The sequence below is a fragment of the Triticum aestivum genome, chromosome 1B, assembly GCF_018294505.1.
Source record: "Triticum aestivum cultivar Chinese Spring chromosome 1B, IWGSC CS RefSeq v2.1, whole genome shotgun sequence".
NCBI lineage: Eukaryota > Viridiplantae > Streptophyta > Magnoliopsida > Poales > Poaceae > Triticum > Triticum aestivum.
In genome coordinates, this window is record NC_057795.1 from 555314193 (window position 1) to 555328941 (window position 14749).

The 14749-nt window shown below is 46.9% G+C and overlaps 1 pseudogene; it reads right to left on the reverse strand.

Moving 5' to 3' along the window:
* Window positions 1-12404: 12404 nt before the first annotated feature.
* Window positions 12405-14499, reverse strand: LOC123137990 (uncharacterized; annotated as a pseudogene).
* Window positions 14500-14749: the final 250 nt, after the last annotated feature.

Sequence of the window (14749 nt, forward strand, 5' to 3'; positions counted from 1 at the left end):
TCAAGAATATCCTGAAGTACCTGAAAAGGACAAAGGACATGTTTCTCGTTTATGGAGGTGACGAAGAGCTCGTCGTAAAGGGTTACGTTGACGCTAGCTTCGACACAGATCTGGATGACTCTAAGTCACAAACCGGATACGTGTATATGTTGAATCGTGGAGCAGTGAGCTGGTGCAGTTGCAAGCAGAGCGTCGTGGCGGGATCTACATGTGAAGTGGAGTACATGGCAGCCTCGGAGGCAGCGCATGAAGCAATATGGATGAAGGAGTTCATCACCGACCTACGAGTCATACCCAATGCGTCAGGGCCAATCAAACTCTTCTGTGACAACACTAGAGCTATTGCCCTTGCCAAGGAGCCCAGGTTTCACAAGAAGACCAGGCACATCAAGCGTCGTTTCAACTCCATCCGTGAAAATGTTCAAGATGGAGACATAGATATTTGCAAAGTACACACGGATCTGAATATCGCAGATCCGTTGACTAAACCTCTTCCGCGAGCAAAACATGATCAACACCAGAACTCTATGGGTGTTCGATTCATCACAATGTAACTAGATTATTGACTCTAGTGCAAGTGGGAGACTGTTGGAAATATGCCCTAGAGGCAATAATAAAAGGATTATTATTATATTTCTTTGTTCATGATAGTTGTCTTTTATTCATGCTATAATTGTATTATCCGGAAATCGTAATACACGTGTGAATACTTAGACCACAACATGTCCCTAGTGAGCCTCTAGTTGACTAGCTCGTTGATCAATAGATAGTCATGGTTTCCTGACTATGGACATTGGATGTCGTTGATAACGGGATCACGTCATTGGGAGAATGATGTGATGGACAAGACCCAATCCTAAGCATAGCACAAGATCGTGTAGTTCGTTTTGCTAGAGCTTTCCCAATGTCAAGTATATCTTCCTTAGACCATGAGATCGTGTAACTCCCGGATATCGTAAGAGTGCTTTGGGTGTACCAAATGTCACAACGTAACTGAGTGACTATAAAGGTGCACTACAGGTATCTCCGAAAGTGTCTGTTGGGTTGACACGGATCAAGACTGGGATTTGTCACTCCGTATTACGGAGAGGTATCACCGGGCCCACTCGGTAGTGCATCATCATAATGAGCTCAAAGTGACCAAGTGTCTGGTCACGGGATCATGCATTATGGTACGAGTAAAGTGACTTGCCGGTAACGAGATTGAACGAGGTATTGGGATACCGACGATCGAATCTCGGGCAAATAACATACCGTCTGATAAAGGGAATAGTATACGGGGTTGCTTGAATCCTCGACATCGTGGTTCATCCGATGAGATCATCGAGGAGTATGTGGGAGCCAACATGGGTATCCAGATCCCGCTATTGGTTATTGACCAGAGAGCCGTCTCGGTCATGTCTGCATGTCTCCCGAACCCGTAGGGTCTACACACTTAACATTCGGTGACGCTAGGGTTGTATGAATATGAGTATGCAGCAAACCGAATGTTGTTCGGAGTCCCGGAGGAGATCCCGAACGTCATGAGGAGTTCCGGAATGGTCCGGAGGTAAAGAAATATATAGGTAGTGCTGTTTCGGCCATCGGGAAAGTTTCGGGGTCACCCGGTATTGTACCGGGACCACCGGAAGGGTCCCGGGGGTCCACCGGGTGGGGCCACCTATCCCGGAGGGCCCCATGGGCTGAAGTGGGAGGGGAACCAGCCCCTAGTGGGCTGGTGCGCCCCCCCCCCTTGGGCCCCCCTGCGCCTAGGGTTGGAAACCCTAGGTGGGGGCGCGCCCCACTTGCCTTGGGGGGCACTCCACCCCCTGGCCGCCGCCCCCCTTGGGAGATTAGATCTCCCAAGGCCGGCGCCCCCCTGGGGGCCTATATAAAGGAGGGGGGAGGGAGGGCAGCCGCACCCTGTGTCTTGGCGCCTCCCTCCCCCTGCTACACCTCTTCCTCCTCCGACAATAGCTTGGCGAAGCCCTGCCGGAGTTCTGCTGCATCCACCACCACGCCATCGTGCTGCTGGATCTTCATCAACCTCTCCTTCCCCCTTGCTGGATCAAGACGGAGGAGACGTCACGCTGACCGTACGTGTGTTGAACGCGGAGGTGTCGTCCGTTCGGCGCTAGGATCTCCGCTGATAGGATCACGACGAGAACGACTACCTCAACCCCGTTCTCTTGAACGCTTCCGCACGCGATCTACAAAGTGGTATGTAGATGCATCTCTGTCCTATCACTCATTGCTTAGATGAACTCATATATGGATCTTGGTGAAATCGTAGGAAATTTTTTATTTTCTGCAACGTTCTCCAACACCCGGACATGACGAGGAACTACGGAATGGTCCGGAGGTGAAGATCAATATATTGGACGAAGGGTATTGGAGTCTGGAATTATTCCTGGGGTACCGGGTGACGACCAGCGTGTACGAACAGGGTTTCGGAGGCCCCGACAAGCGTTGGGGGGCCTTATGGGCCAAGGGGAGGGGCACAACAGCCCACTAAGGGGCTGTGCGCCCCTCCGACCCCATCTCACGTAACCTGGAGAGGTGGGGGCGCCTCCCCTAGGGCAGCCGCCCCTCCTGGCTTGGAGGGCAAGTTTCCTAGGGGTGGGGGCACCCAAACCCATCTAGGGTTTCCCCTGTGGCCGCTGCCCCTCCCCTAGGGAATCCCTAGGATGCCTCCTCCTCCCCCTTCCCCCTATATATAATGAGGAAGGGACAGGGCAGCCACACTCTTCCCATGGTGCAGCCCCTCCCTCCTCCAACACCCCCTCCTGCTCCGTAGTGCTTGGCGAAGCCCTGCAGGAGAACCACAAGCACCACCACCATGCCGTCGTGCGGCCGGAGCTCTCCCTCAACTTCTCCTCTCCCCTTGCTGGATCAAGAAGGAGGAGACGTCCTCGGGCTGTACGTGTGTTGAACGCGGAGGCACCTACCGTTTGGCGCTAGATCGGATCTTCCGCGATTTGAATCGCTGCGAGTACGACTCCATCAATCGCGTTCTTGTAACGCTTCCGCTTAGTGATCTTCAAGGGTATGAAGATGCACTCCCCCCTCTCTCTCTCTCTCTCTCTCTCATTTCTAGCATCTCCTAGATTGATCTTGGTGTCACATAGGAATTTTTTTGAATTATTACTATGTTCCCCAACACTAACACCAGGCCAGGCATGAAGAAGAAAGCTCCTGCCAGAAGAGTGCCAATGTCAAAAGCTAGAGCATCAACACAAGAAACTATGGAGTTTACCCATTGAGACAAGAGAATATGGTGATGGGAAGAAAAGAAAGGAAAGGGTCAGGAAAACTATTGCCAGAGTGATTGGAAAGCCATCTATGGTGAGAGATTCTGCAGAAGAGGAGGAGGAAGAGCAAGATGCACCTCCCGCAAAGTCCCAGAAGCTGATGGGGGATGCCATCAAGTCTGGGGCTGCTCCTTCAAAGCCCAAGACTGCCCCCAAAGCTCCAGCTCAAACTTCCAAGTCTGCACCAAAGAGAAGCACTAGAAACATTCCTGCTGCAGAAAAGAAAAAGGCCCCAGTGTCTGAGATTGAAGAAGAAGAAGAAGGGGAAGCCCAAGTGCTCAGAAAATTGAAGCCAAAGATACCTGATCATGATGACAATCATCCAGTGGCTGAGAATATGAAGGAGATAAAGGATGCGGGTCTCAAATTATGGAGACAAGCAGATCCCTATGCTGTGAGGATAAGAACTGCTGTGGATTACATGTTTCACACTAAGGAACATCATGACTTCTATGAAATTGTGCTCCTAGATGAGAAGCCCATTGTGTGTGACATGAAGTGGGTGGACTGGAAATACATTGATGCCAATGAAGAGCATTTCCATGGAGTGCATGAGAGCTTCAGACTCAATGGAGTTGACACCTTTGTGGGTTAGAAATTGACCAAGTGGAATGGTGAGCTTATCATGCAGTTCTATTCAACAACTCACTTTTGCCCTGATGGCAAGATCGTTTGGATGTCTGAAGGTACTAGGTACCAGTCTTCTGTTGTTGAGTGGGCTAAGCTCATTAATGCCCCTGAATAAGCTGAGAAAGACATTGATGTCTATGCTGAGCGCAAGAAGGAACACAACTCCATGACCAACATGTACAAGGAGATACCTAACAAGGCCTTGGAGACACATAAGTTAGGCTCAGTATACTATATGATGTTGGGATTGGCCACCATGAACACCATTTTGAGGCACACCTTGTTGCCCAAATCAGGAGATCACAGGATGATCAGAGGCCACTCCATCAACTTGCTTTAGTTATTTGATTTGCCCGAGAAGTTTAAGTGATGAGTTTGATTGTTGAGACCATCAAGAGAACAGCTGCTAGCCAGAAAAGATCATGTGGGTATGCTCCACACATCCAGATGCTAATTAACTCCAAGATGAGCAAAGGTGTGTACTTGTTGGATAAAGAACACCTTCCCTTGAGGCCTGACTTTGAGGACAACATAGTTGTCATGAATGTTGAAGATCCCACATCAGTAGAGGCTCAAGAGAAGAGGGAGAAAGCAAAATCCGAGAAGGCGGCCAAGATGCCAAGTGATGAAGAGGCTTCACAAGTTTTCCTCAAGTCAAAGCAAGATCAACTTGGATATCTTATTCAAGCCACTTTGAGGATTGAGAAAGGATTGGTCACCCTGACTCAGAATCAAGAGAGCCTATAGAGGTGACTTGAAGGTGACAGAAATGCAAACAGCTGTTGAGAAACTCTAAGAAGAAGCTGAAGAGAGGAAAGGGAAAGCTACCACAGAGGCATTTCAGAGAGTACCTACGTCATAGAGATCTGCAGCAGTGCCAGTGATAGACACAAGAGCTACTGTGTCAGAACCTGCAGCCATAGCTTCAGTTGCCCCTCCGGTTGCAACTGCTATCAACTTAGTAGTAGCGAGGTAGAGACCGCTTAGTAGTAGCGAGGGTAAAAAACCCGCGCTACTGCTATCAACTTAGTAGTTGCGAGGTTTAAAAACCTGCGCTACTAGTAAGTAGCAGTAGCGAGGGTTTTTAACCCTCGCTACTAGTAAGCGTATGTGTATAAGCTTTTCCCTAGTAGTGGGAGGGGGCACAACAGCCCACTAAGGGGCTGTGCGCCCCTCCCACCCCATCTCACGTAACCTGGAGAGGTGGGGGCACCTCCCCTAGGGTAGCCGCCCCTCCCGGCTTGGGGGGCAAGTTTCCTAGGGGTGGGGGCACCCAAACCCATCTAGGGTTTCCCCTGTGGCCGCTGCCCCTCCCCTAGGGAATCCCTAGGATGCCTCCTCCTCCCCCTTCCCCCTATATATAATGAGGAAGGGAAAGGGCAGCCACACCCTTCCCATGGCGCAGCCCCTCCCTCCTCCAACACCCCCTCATGCTCCGTAGTGCTTGGTGAAGCCCTGCAGGAGAACCACAAGCACCACCACCATGCCGTCGTGCTGCCGGAGCTCTCCCTCAACTTCTCCGCTCCCCTTGCTGGATCAAGTAAGAGGAGACGTCCTCGGGCTGTACGTGTGTTGAATGCGGAGGCACCGACCGTTTGGCGCTAGATCGGATCTTCCGCGATTTGAATCGCTGCGAGTACGACTCCATCAATCGCGTTCTTGTAACGCTTCCGCTTAGCGATCTTCAAGGGTATGAAGATGCACTCCCTCTCTCTCTCTCTCTCTCTCTCTCTCTCTCTCTCTCTCGTTTCTAGCATGTCCTAGATTGATCTTGGTGTCACATAGGAATTTTTTTGAATTATTACTATGTTCCCCAACACTAACACCAGGCCAGGCATGAAGAAGAAAGCTCCTGCCAGAAGAGTGCCAATGTCAAAAGCTAGAGCATCAACACAAGAAACTATGGAGTTTACCCATTGAGACAAGAGAATATGGTGATGGGAAGAAAAGAAAGGAAAGGGTCAGGAAAACTATTGCCAGAGTGATTGGAAAGCCATCTATGGTGAGGGATTCTGCAGAAGAGGAGGAAGAGCAAGATGCACCTCCCGCCAAGTCTCAGAAGCTGATGGGGGATGCCATCAAGTCTGGGGCTGCTCCTTCAAAGCCCAAGACTGCCCCCAAAGCTCCAGCTCAAAATTCCAAGTCTGCACCAAAGAGAAGCACTAGAAACATTCCTGCTGCAGAAAAGAAAAAGGGCCCAGTGTCTGAGATTGAAGAAGAAGAAGAAGAAGAAGCCCAAGTGCTCAGAAAATTGAAGCCAAAGATACCTGATCATGATGACAATCATCCAGTGGCTGAGAATATGAAGGAGATAAATGATGCGGGTCTCAGATTATGGAGACAAGCAGATCCCTATGCTGTGAGGATAAGAACTGCTGTGGACTACATGTTTCACACTAAGGAACATCATGACTTCTATGAAATTGTGCTCCTAGATGAGAAGCCCATTGTGTGTGACATGAAGTGGGTGGACTGGAAATACATTGATGCCAATGAAGAGCATTTCCATGGAGTGCATGAGAGCTTCAGACTCAATGGAGTTGACACCTTTGTGGGTCAGAAATTGACCAAGTGGAATGGTGAGCTTATCATGCAGTTCTATTCAACAGCTCACTTCTGCCCTGATGGCAAGATCGTTTGGATGTCTGAAGGTACTAGGTACCAGTCTTCTGTTGCTGAGTGGGCTAAGCTCATTAATGCCCCTGAATAAGCTGACAAAGACATTGATGTCTATGCTGAGCGCAAGAAGGACCACAACTCCATGACCAACATGTACAAGGAGATACCTAACAAGGCCTTGGAGACACATAAGCTAGGCTCAGTATACTATCTGATGTCAGGATTGGCCACCATGAACACCATTTTGAGGCACACCTTGTTGCCCAAATCAGGAGATCACAGGATGATCAGAGGCCACTCCATCAACTTGCTTCAGTTATTTGATTTGCCCGAGAAGTTTAAGTGATGAGTTTGATTGTTGAGACCATCAAGAGAACAGCTGCTGGCCAGAAAAGATCATGTGGGTATGCTCCACACATCCAGATGCTAATTAACTCCAAGATGAGCAAAGGTGTGTACTTGTTGGATAAAGAACACCTTCCCTTGAGGCCTGACTTTGAGGACAACATAGTTGTCATGAATGTTGAAGATCCCACATCAGTAGAGGCTCAAGAGAAGAGGGAGAAAGCAAAAGCCGAGAAGGCAGCCAAGATGCCAAGTGCTGAAGAGGCTTCACAGGTTTTCCTCAAGTCAAAGCAAGATCAACTTGGATATCTTATTCAAGCCACTTTGAGGATTGAGAAAGGATTGGCCACCCTGACTCAGAATCAAGAGAGCCTAGAGAGGATCATTGAAACAAAGTTCTATGATCTTGACTTGAAGGTGACAGAAATGCAAACAGCTCTTGAGAAGCTCTAAGAAGAAGCTGAAGAGAGGAAAGGGAAAGCTACCACAGAGGCATTTCAGAGAGTGCCTAGGTCATAGAGATCTGCAGCAGTGCCAGTGATAGACACAAGAGCTACTGCGTCAGAACCTGCAGCCATAGCTTCAGTTGCCCCTCCGGTTGCAACTCCACCAACTCCAACAACTTCAATAGATGCATTCGTCCTTGGAGTTCTCTCAACACCACCCCCCGAAGATCAAGCTTAGAGAGCCGCATTACACTATGCATTTTCAAGCTTTTTGGTAACTTGTTGCCAAGGGGGGAGAAAGTGTATAGATCATAGGCTTAGAGAGAGAGAGAGAGAGAGAGATCTTTTCTTCTTTTTGGCTCTTTTTGCTACTTATTTGCTTGCTTGCTTGGTTGACACTTTATGGTTATGTGTGTGAGATACTTGTACGGTCATGTGTTTGATCATATCATACTTAATGTTTGTGCTTGGATGATGATATTCTCTATCTCTTATGTATGATCATTCACACTTTGCCTTGGTGATGAGTGCATGTTCCATTTTGAGTGCTCCACCAAGATGTATGTGACATGGAAGAGTAACCCATGATCCTAATTGTTTGTGCATTTGCATTCAAAAGCAACTTTTAAATAATGCACAAATTTAGGGGGAGCTCTTGCTTATCGCATACTTCTCAAAGCGATGATGTATTTCATTCTTATTATCATTTGTCGAAGCTTTGATCTATATGTTGTCATCAATTACAAAAAAAGGGGAGATTGAAAGTGCAACTAATCCCTGGGTGGTTTTGGTAATTCTTAACAACATATAGCTCATTGAACTAATACTCTTTCAAGATGATCATTTCAAAAAGTTCAATGATTGGCATGGCATGGACTAGAGATGTGGACCCATCAAAATGCTAAGGACACATATTGGCGAAAATCTCAAGACTCTACATTTTCATTTAAGTGATCTAAGATCACATTGAGTCCATAGGAAAACCAATACTATTAAAAGGAGATGAGGTGTTGCTTAATGGCTTACTTGCTCAAAATGCTTAGTGATATGCTCCAAAACCCTCAACCACTTTCTCATATCCACATATGTCCTAAACCTAAAGTCAAACTTGGCCCCACCGATTTGATCTATCCGGCGCCACCGAGTTCATTTGACATAGCCACTGCCACAAACCCTAATCACTTCGATCTACCGATAGGGATCTCGGTCTCACCGAGATGGGATTGCAAACTCTCTATTTCCCTTCATAATGTTTCGGTCTCACCGAAATGAGCGATCGGTCCCACCGAGTTCGCAATGCAAACTCCATGTTTCCTTTTCATAACGTTTTGGCCTAGCCAAAATGAGCGATCGGTCCCACCGAATTTTCCTGACCAACTCTTTGTTTGCCTATTACTGAAATCGGTCCCACCGAGTTCATGTGATCGGTCTCACCGATATCAAGTTATGCCCCAACCTAGCACATCGGTCCCACCGAGTTGATCATGTCGGTCCCACCGAAAAGCCTAACGTTCACTGAATCGGTCTGACCGAGTTTCACCATTCGGTCTCACCGAGTTTGGGAATCTGTGTGTAACGGATAGATTTTGTGTGGAGGCTATATATACCCCTCCACCCACTCTTCATTCGTGGAGAGATCCATCAGAATGTGCCTACACTTCCAGCATTCATTTTCCGAGAGAGAACCACCTGCTCATGTGTTGAGACCAAGACATTCCAATCCAAGCGCAAGAATCTTGATCTCTAGCCTTCCCCAAGTTGCTCTCCACTCAAATCATCTTTCCACCATAGCCAAATCTATGTGAGAGAGTTGAGTGTTGGGGAGACTATCATTTGAAGCACAATAGCAAGGGGTTCATCATCAACACAACATCTATTACCTTTTGGAGAGTGGTGTCTCCTAGATTGGTTAGGTGTCACTTGGGAGCCTCCGTCAAGATTGTAGAGTTGAACCAAGGAGTTTGTAAGGGCAAGGAGATCGCCTACTTCGTGAAGATCTACCCAAGTGAGGCAAGTCCTTCATGGGCGATGACCATGGTAGGATAGACAAGGTTGCTTCTTTGTGGACCCTTCGTGGGTGGATCCCCTCGTGCAGCTGTTACCCATCGTGGGTTGAAGTCTCCATCAATGTGGATCTACGATAGCACCACCTATCGGAACCACACCAAAAATCTCCATGTTTACATTGCATTTGCTCCCTCCAAACTCCTCCCCTTTACCTTCATATGCAATGATTTACATTCCGTTGCTATACTCTTAGAATTGCATGTGTAGGTTGATTGCTTGACTAGTGCTAAGTTGCTAAAATCTTCCAAGACTTCAAATTGGGAAAAGGCTAGATTTTTATTTGGTCAAGTAGTCTAATCACCTCCCCTCTAGACATACTTTCGATCCTACACCATGTCTGTACATGCTAGGCTCGTCAAGTTTAACCCGAGTATTCCGCATGTGCAAAACTGGCTTGCACCCATTGCATGTGAACGTAGAGCTTATTACACCTGATCATCACGTGGTGTCTCAGCACGAAGAACTTTCACAACGGTGCATACTCGGGGAGAACACTTATACCTTGAAATTTTAGTTAAGGTATTATCTTATAATGCTACCGCCGTACTAAGCAAAATAAGATCCATAAAGATAAACATCACATGCAGTCAAAATATGTGACATGATATGGCCATCATCATTTGTGCTTTTGATGTCCATCAGCAAAGCAACGTCATGATTTCCATTGTCACCGGCTCGACACCTGTCGTGGTCGTCTCGCCAGCTATTGCTTCTACAACTATCGCTACCTCTTCGTGATAAAGTAAAGCAAGTACATGGCATTTGCATTTCATACAATAAAGCGACAACCATAAGGCTCCTGCCAGTTGTCGATAACTTTTAAAAAACATGATCATCTCATACAATAATGTATATCACATCATGTCTTGACCATATCACATCACAACATGCCCTGCAAAAAAAAGTTAGACGTCCTCTACTTTGTTGTTGCAAGTTTTACGTGGCTGCTCCGGGCTTCTAGCAAGAACCGTTCATACCTACGGCACAGAACTACAACGATGATTTATCAAGTTTGTTGTTTTAACCTTCACCAAGGACTGATCGCAGTCAAATCTGATTCAACTAAAGTTGGAGAAATAGACACCCGCCAGCCACCTTTATGCAAAACTAGTTGCATGTCTATTGGTGGAACCGGTCTCATGAACGTGGTCATGTAAGGTTGGTCCGGGCCGCTTCATCCAACAATACCGCCGAATAAAAATAAGACATTGGTGGTAAGCAGTATGACGATCACCGCCCACAACTCTTTGTGTTCTACTCGTGCATATCATCTACGCATAGACCTGGCTCAGATGCCACTGTTGGGAAACGTAGCATGTAATTTCAAAAAAATTCCTACGCTCACACAAGATCTATCTAGGAGATGCATAGCAACGATAAGGGAAGAATGTGTCAACGTACCCTCGTAGACCAAAAGCAGAAGCGTTTACTTAACGTGGTTGATGTATTCGAACTTCTTCTCATTGAACCGATCAAGTACCGAACGTACGGCACCTCCGAGTTCTGCACACGTTCAGTGCGATGACATCCCTCGAGCTCTTGATCCAGTAGAGTGTCGACGAAGTAGATGAGTTTCGTCAGCACGACCACGTGGTGACGGTGATGGCTAAGTGATCCGCACAAGGCTTCGCCTAGGCACCGTGAGAATATGACCGGAGGCGTAAACTGTCGAGGGGCGCGCTGCACACGGCTAGGAACAATTGATGTGTGTTCTAGGCGCCCCCTCCCCACGTATATAAAGGAGGGAGGGGGAGCCAGCCCTAGGAGCGCCAAAGTAGGAGGAATCCTACTTGGGATCCTAGTTGGATTTGTCCCCCCTTTCCTTTTATCGGAGGGGGAAAGAGGGGAAAATAGAGACGGGGAGAAGGAAAGAGGGGGGCGCCGCCCCCTCCCCTAATCCTATTCAGCCTCCTTCCTTGGAGGGGGGCGCCACCCTTTGTGGGCTGGTGTGCCTCCCTCCTATGGCCCATATGTCCCATATCTTCCCCCGGGGGGTTCCACTAACCCCCCGCCCCCCCCCCTCGGTACTCTGATATGTACCTGATACATTCAGAACACTTCTGGTGTCTGAATACTATCATCCAATATATCAATATTTACCTCTCAACCATTTCGAGACTCCTCGTCATGTATGTGATCTCATCCGGGACTCCGAACAATATCCGGTCACCAAATCACATAACTCATACAATACAATCGTCATCGAACGTTAAGCGTGCGGACCCTATGGGTTCGAGAACTATGTAGACATCACCAAGACACCTCTCCGGTCAATAACCAATAGCGAAACCTGGATGCTCATATTGGATCCTACATATTCTACGAAGATCTTTATCAGTCGAACAGTTATGACAACATACGTTATTCCCTTTGTCATCGGTATGTTACTTGCTCGAGATCTGATCGTCGGTATCTTCATACCTAGTTCAATCTCGTTACTGGAAAGTCTCTTTACTCATTCCGTAATGCATCATCCCGTAACTAACTCATTAGTCACATTGCTTGCAAGGCTTCTTATGATGTGCATTACCGGGAGGGCCCAGAAATACCTCTCTGATACTCGGAGTGACAAATCCTAATCTTGATCTATGCCAACCCAACAAACACCTTCGGAGATACCTGTAGAGCATCTTTATAATCACCCATTAGATTGTGACGTTTGATAGCACACAAGGCATTCCTCCGGTATCCGGGAGTTGCATAATCTCATAGTCAGAGGAATATGTATTTGACATGAAGAAAGCAGTAGCAATAAAACTGAATGATCATTATGCTAAGCTAACGGATGGGTCTTGTCCATCACATCATTCTCCTAATGACGTGATCACGTTCATCAAATGACAACACATGTCTATGGCTAGGAAACTTAACCGTCTTTGATCAACGAGCTAGTCAAGTAGAGGCATACTAGGGACACGGTGTTTTTTCTATGTATTCACACATGTATCAAGTTTTCGGTTAATACAATTCTAGCATGAATAATAAACATTTATCATGAATAAGGAAATATAAAATAACAACTTTATTATTGCCTCTAGGGCATATTTCCTTCAAACCTTCCTCCCAAAGTTCTGATATGGTGTAGATAGGTAGATTTGCCATGTATGGTTGTGGATCCACGGGCTGCTGGAGACAATTTTTGATTGATGATAGATTAGTTTTTATGGCACTGGATCACATGAGTGCATACTAAGAAACAAAGAAGATGTGATTGAATCACCACTTGCCGAACTCGGTGGGGTTGCGGTTGGTAAAAAGAAATATAGAATCATGGGAAGATCCTTCAATTGGTGGGGCCATGGGAGGGAGACAAATGACTTACAAACTCCCCTTTAATAGTAGAGATAACTACAGAATTACTTAAGCACACAAGCTCGTCGTGGGTTTCCGTGGGTTTTGTGATATAATCAATTGTTCCAAAGTTCACTTGACATGCTTCGAAGCCGAGACGAATAACTGTCTGATCGCTTCCAGCGGAGACACGTCCCAACTCTCTGCGTGCCTAACGACCTGAAACGTAGTGCAACCTTTGAAATCTGACTGATAGTGTGAAATAAGGGATGGATGAATGAGTTTACATGGTTTATTTTATCTCCCTTAATTACTACCTTATATTCTTCATCTAAATCGTATGTTGTATTCCCTCTTATGGCGATGAGGGGCCTCCACGGGAGCTTCAAATACGTCCTGAAAGTAGTGTAGAAACATTAGTCTCAAAAAGCCAAAGGGAAAAAACAACGGTAAACAACGGTCATGATCAGAAGAAACAAAGACATATCTAGAATGTATTCAGTAATGGATCATAATGTGATGTCGATGAGGCACCTTAATGTCCATGTTGCTATGATAAACTTTGTGTCGACCCTCAAACCCTGCATTCATGATTTTCAAGAGTGCAGAGAGTAGCGAAAAAGCATGTGCTAAACAAACTTTGGTGTAAGCCACATACCATGAGAAACTTCACAAATGCCAACATTAACCAAACAAGAAGATGGTTTTATGTTTACAGTTTAGCACAAATGACAGGTACTTCAAAAACGAGACACATATCTGGTACATCACAATTCCTTTTGCAGTTTAGTAACAGAAAATGTACAATTTAATTAGGCAAAGCAAAACTGCATGGGAAGGCAAAAAAAGCTTACCTTGTCTATATTTTCAAGTTGGAGCCAAGGGCTGTCGAAGAAGGGCACTAACAAATCCAGATTCTGGGAGTATCTCTAGACCTTCCTACGGAGTACAATGGTATACGAAAGTTAGTTCTTGGCGGATAAGGATGCATCGATCTAGGTACTATTTTAGTATTATTTGCATTTGATGCGTACCACGGAACTTTATCGTCGGGTCTTCAAACAAGCAATCTTCAGCATATATGCCCAAAGTGAAGTTCCCTGAAATCGATGCAGTCCTGAGCACATCGGCCACTCAAATGACACAAAAATCGAAAGACAATTGCTCTGAATGTGCAGATTAACTTCCTTCAGTTTCCTTTGACCGTCACACGCGTTGAGTAGAAGAAAATCTGCTATGCAAATCATCAATGTCCTGATGTCCGTACCGCAAATCACATACCAGTAAGGAAATAAGCACGCCGGTAGTCGGCTTCAAGAACAGCCACCACTTCCTCGACGCTGCGAGGCGACTCCAACTCTGCGTTGACGGCTTCGACAGCTTGCCTTGGCTTCTTGGGAGAGAGGGCCCTGAGGAGCTCAGTGGCGGCGCTGACCGCCGCCCTGACGACCGGCGGTGCGTCGTCATCGCCGCTTCCGGGAGAGCCGGAGCCGGAGCCGCATCTGACGCCGAGGAGGAGGCGATGGCTCTGCGGGAAGACAGAGAGGAGGAGGGGAGGATACAACCAGGAGGGAATCAAACAAAGGATGCAGAACGAGTGCTTGAGAGAGATTGAGCGCTGATCACCTTGGCGCCGGAGAGGCGAGGGGAGGGAAGGGGGAACGGCCTGGCAGTTAGGCTTGGCGCCATTAGCGGTTTGCCTCCATTCCATGGGATCACGAGGTTGCCATTGTCGCATGACCACATCCGGTTGTGTGCGGCCTTCCAAGTGACACGCCACTTGGCATTCTTTGCTCTGTTGTCTCCGTCAGTGTTCCATTTCCTGGTAAGCAGCCGCGCCGCACACTCTTTTTGAGATATAACCACTGAAAAAAATAGAGCTATAGTGTGTAGATAATTGTCTCGCTAAATTGATCAGTGTATAATATCTCGCTAATAGCACGCTACAGCGCGCTATAACATGCTAATAGTATATTTTTAAGGGCGGCACTATTTTCTATATTGCGCTATTCTTTTCATTGGATATAACACAAAAAACCTCATGGGAACCACCCAATGTTT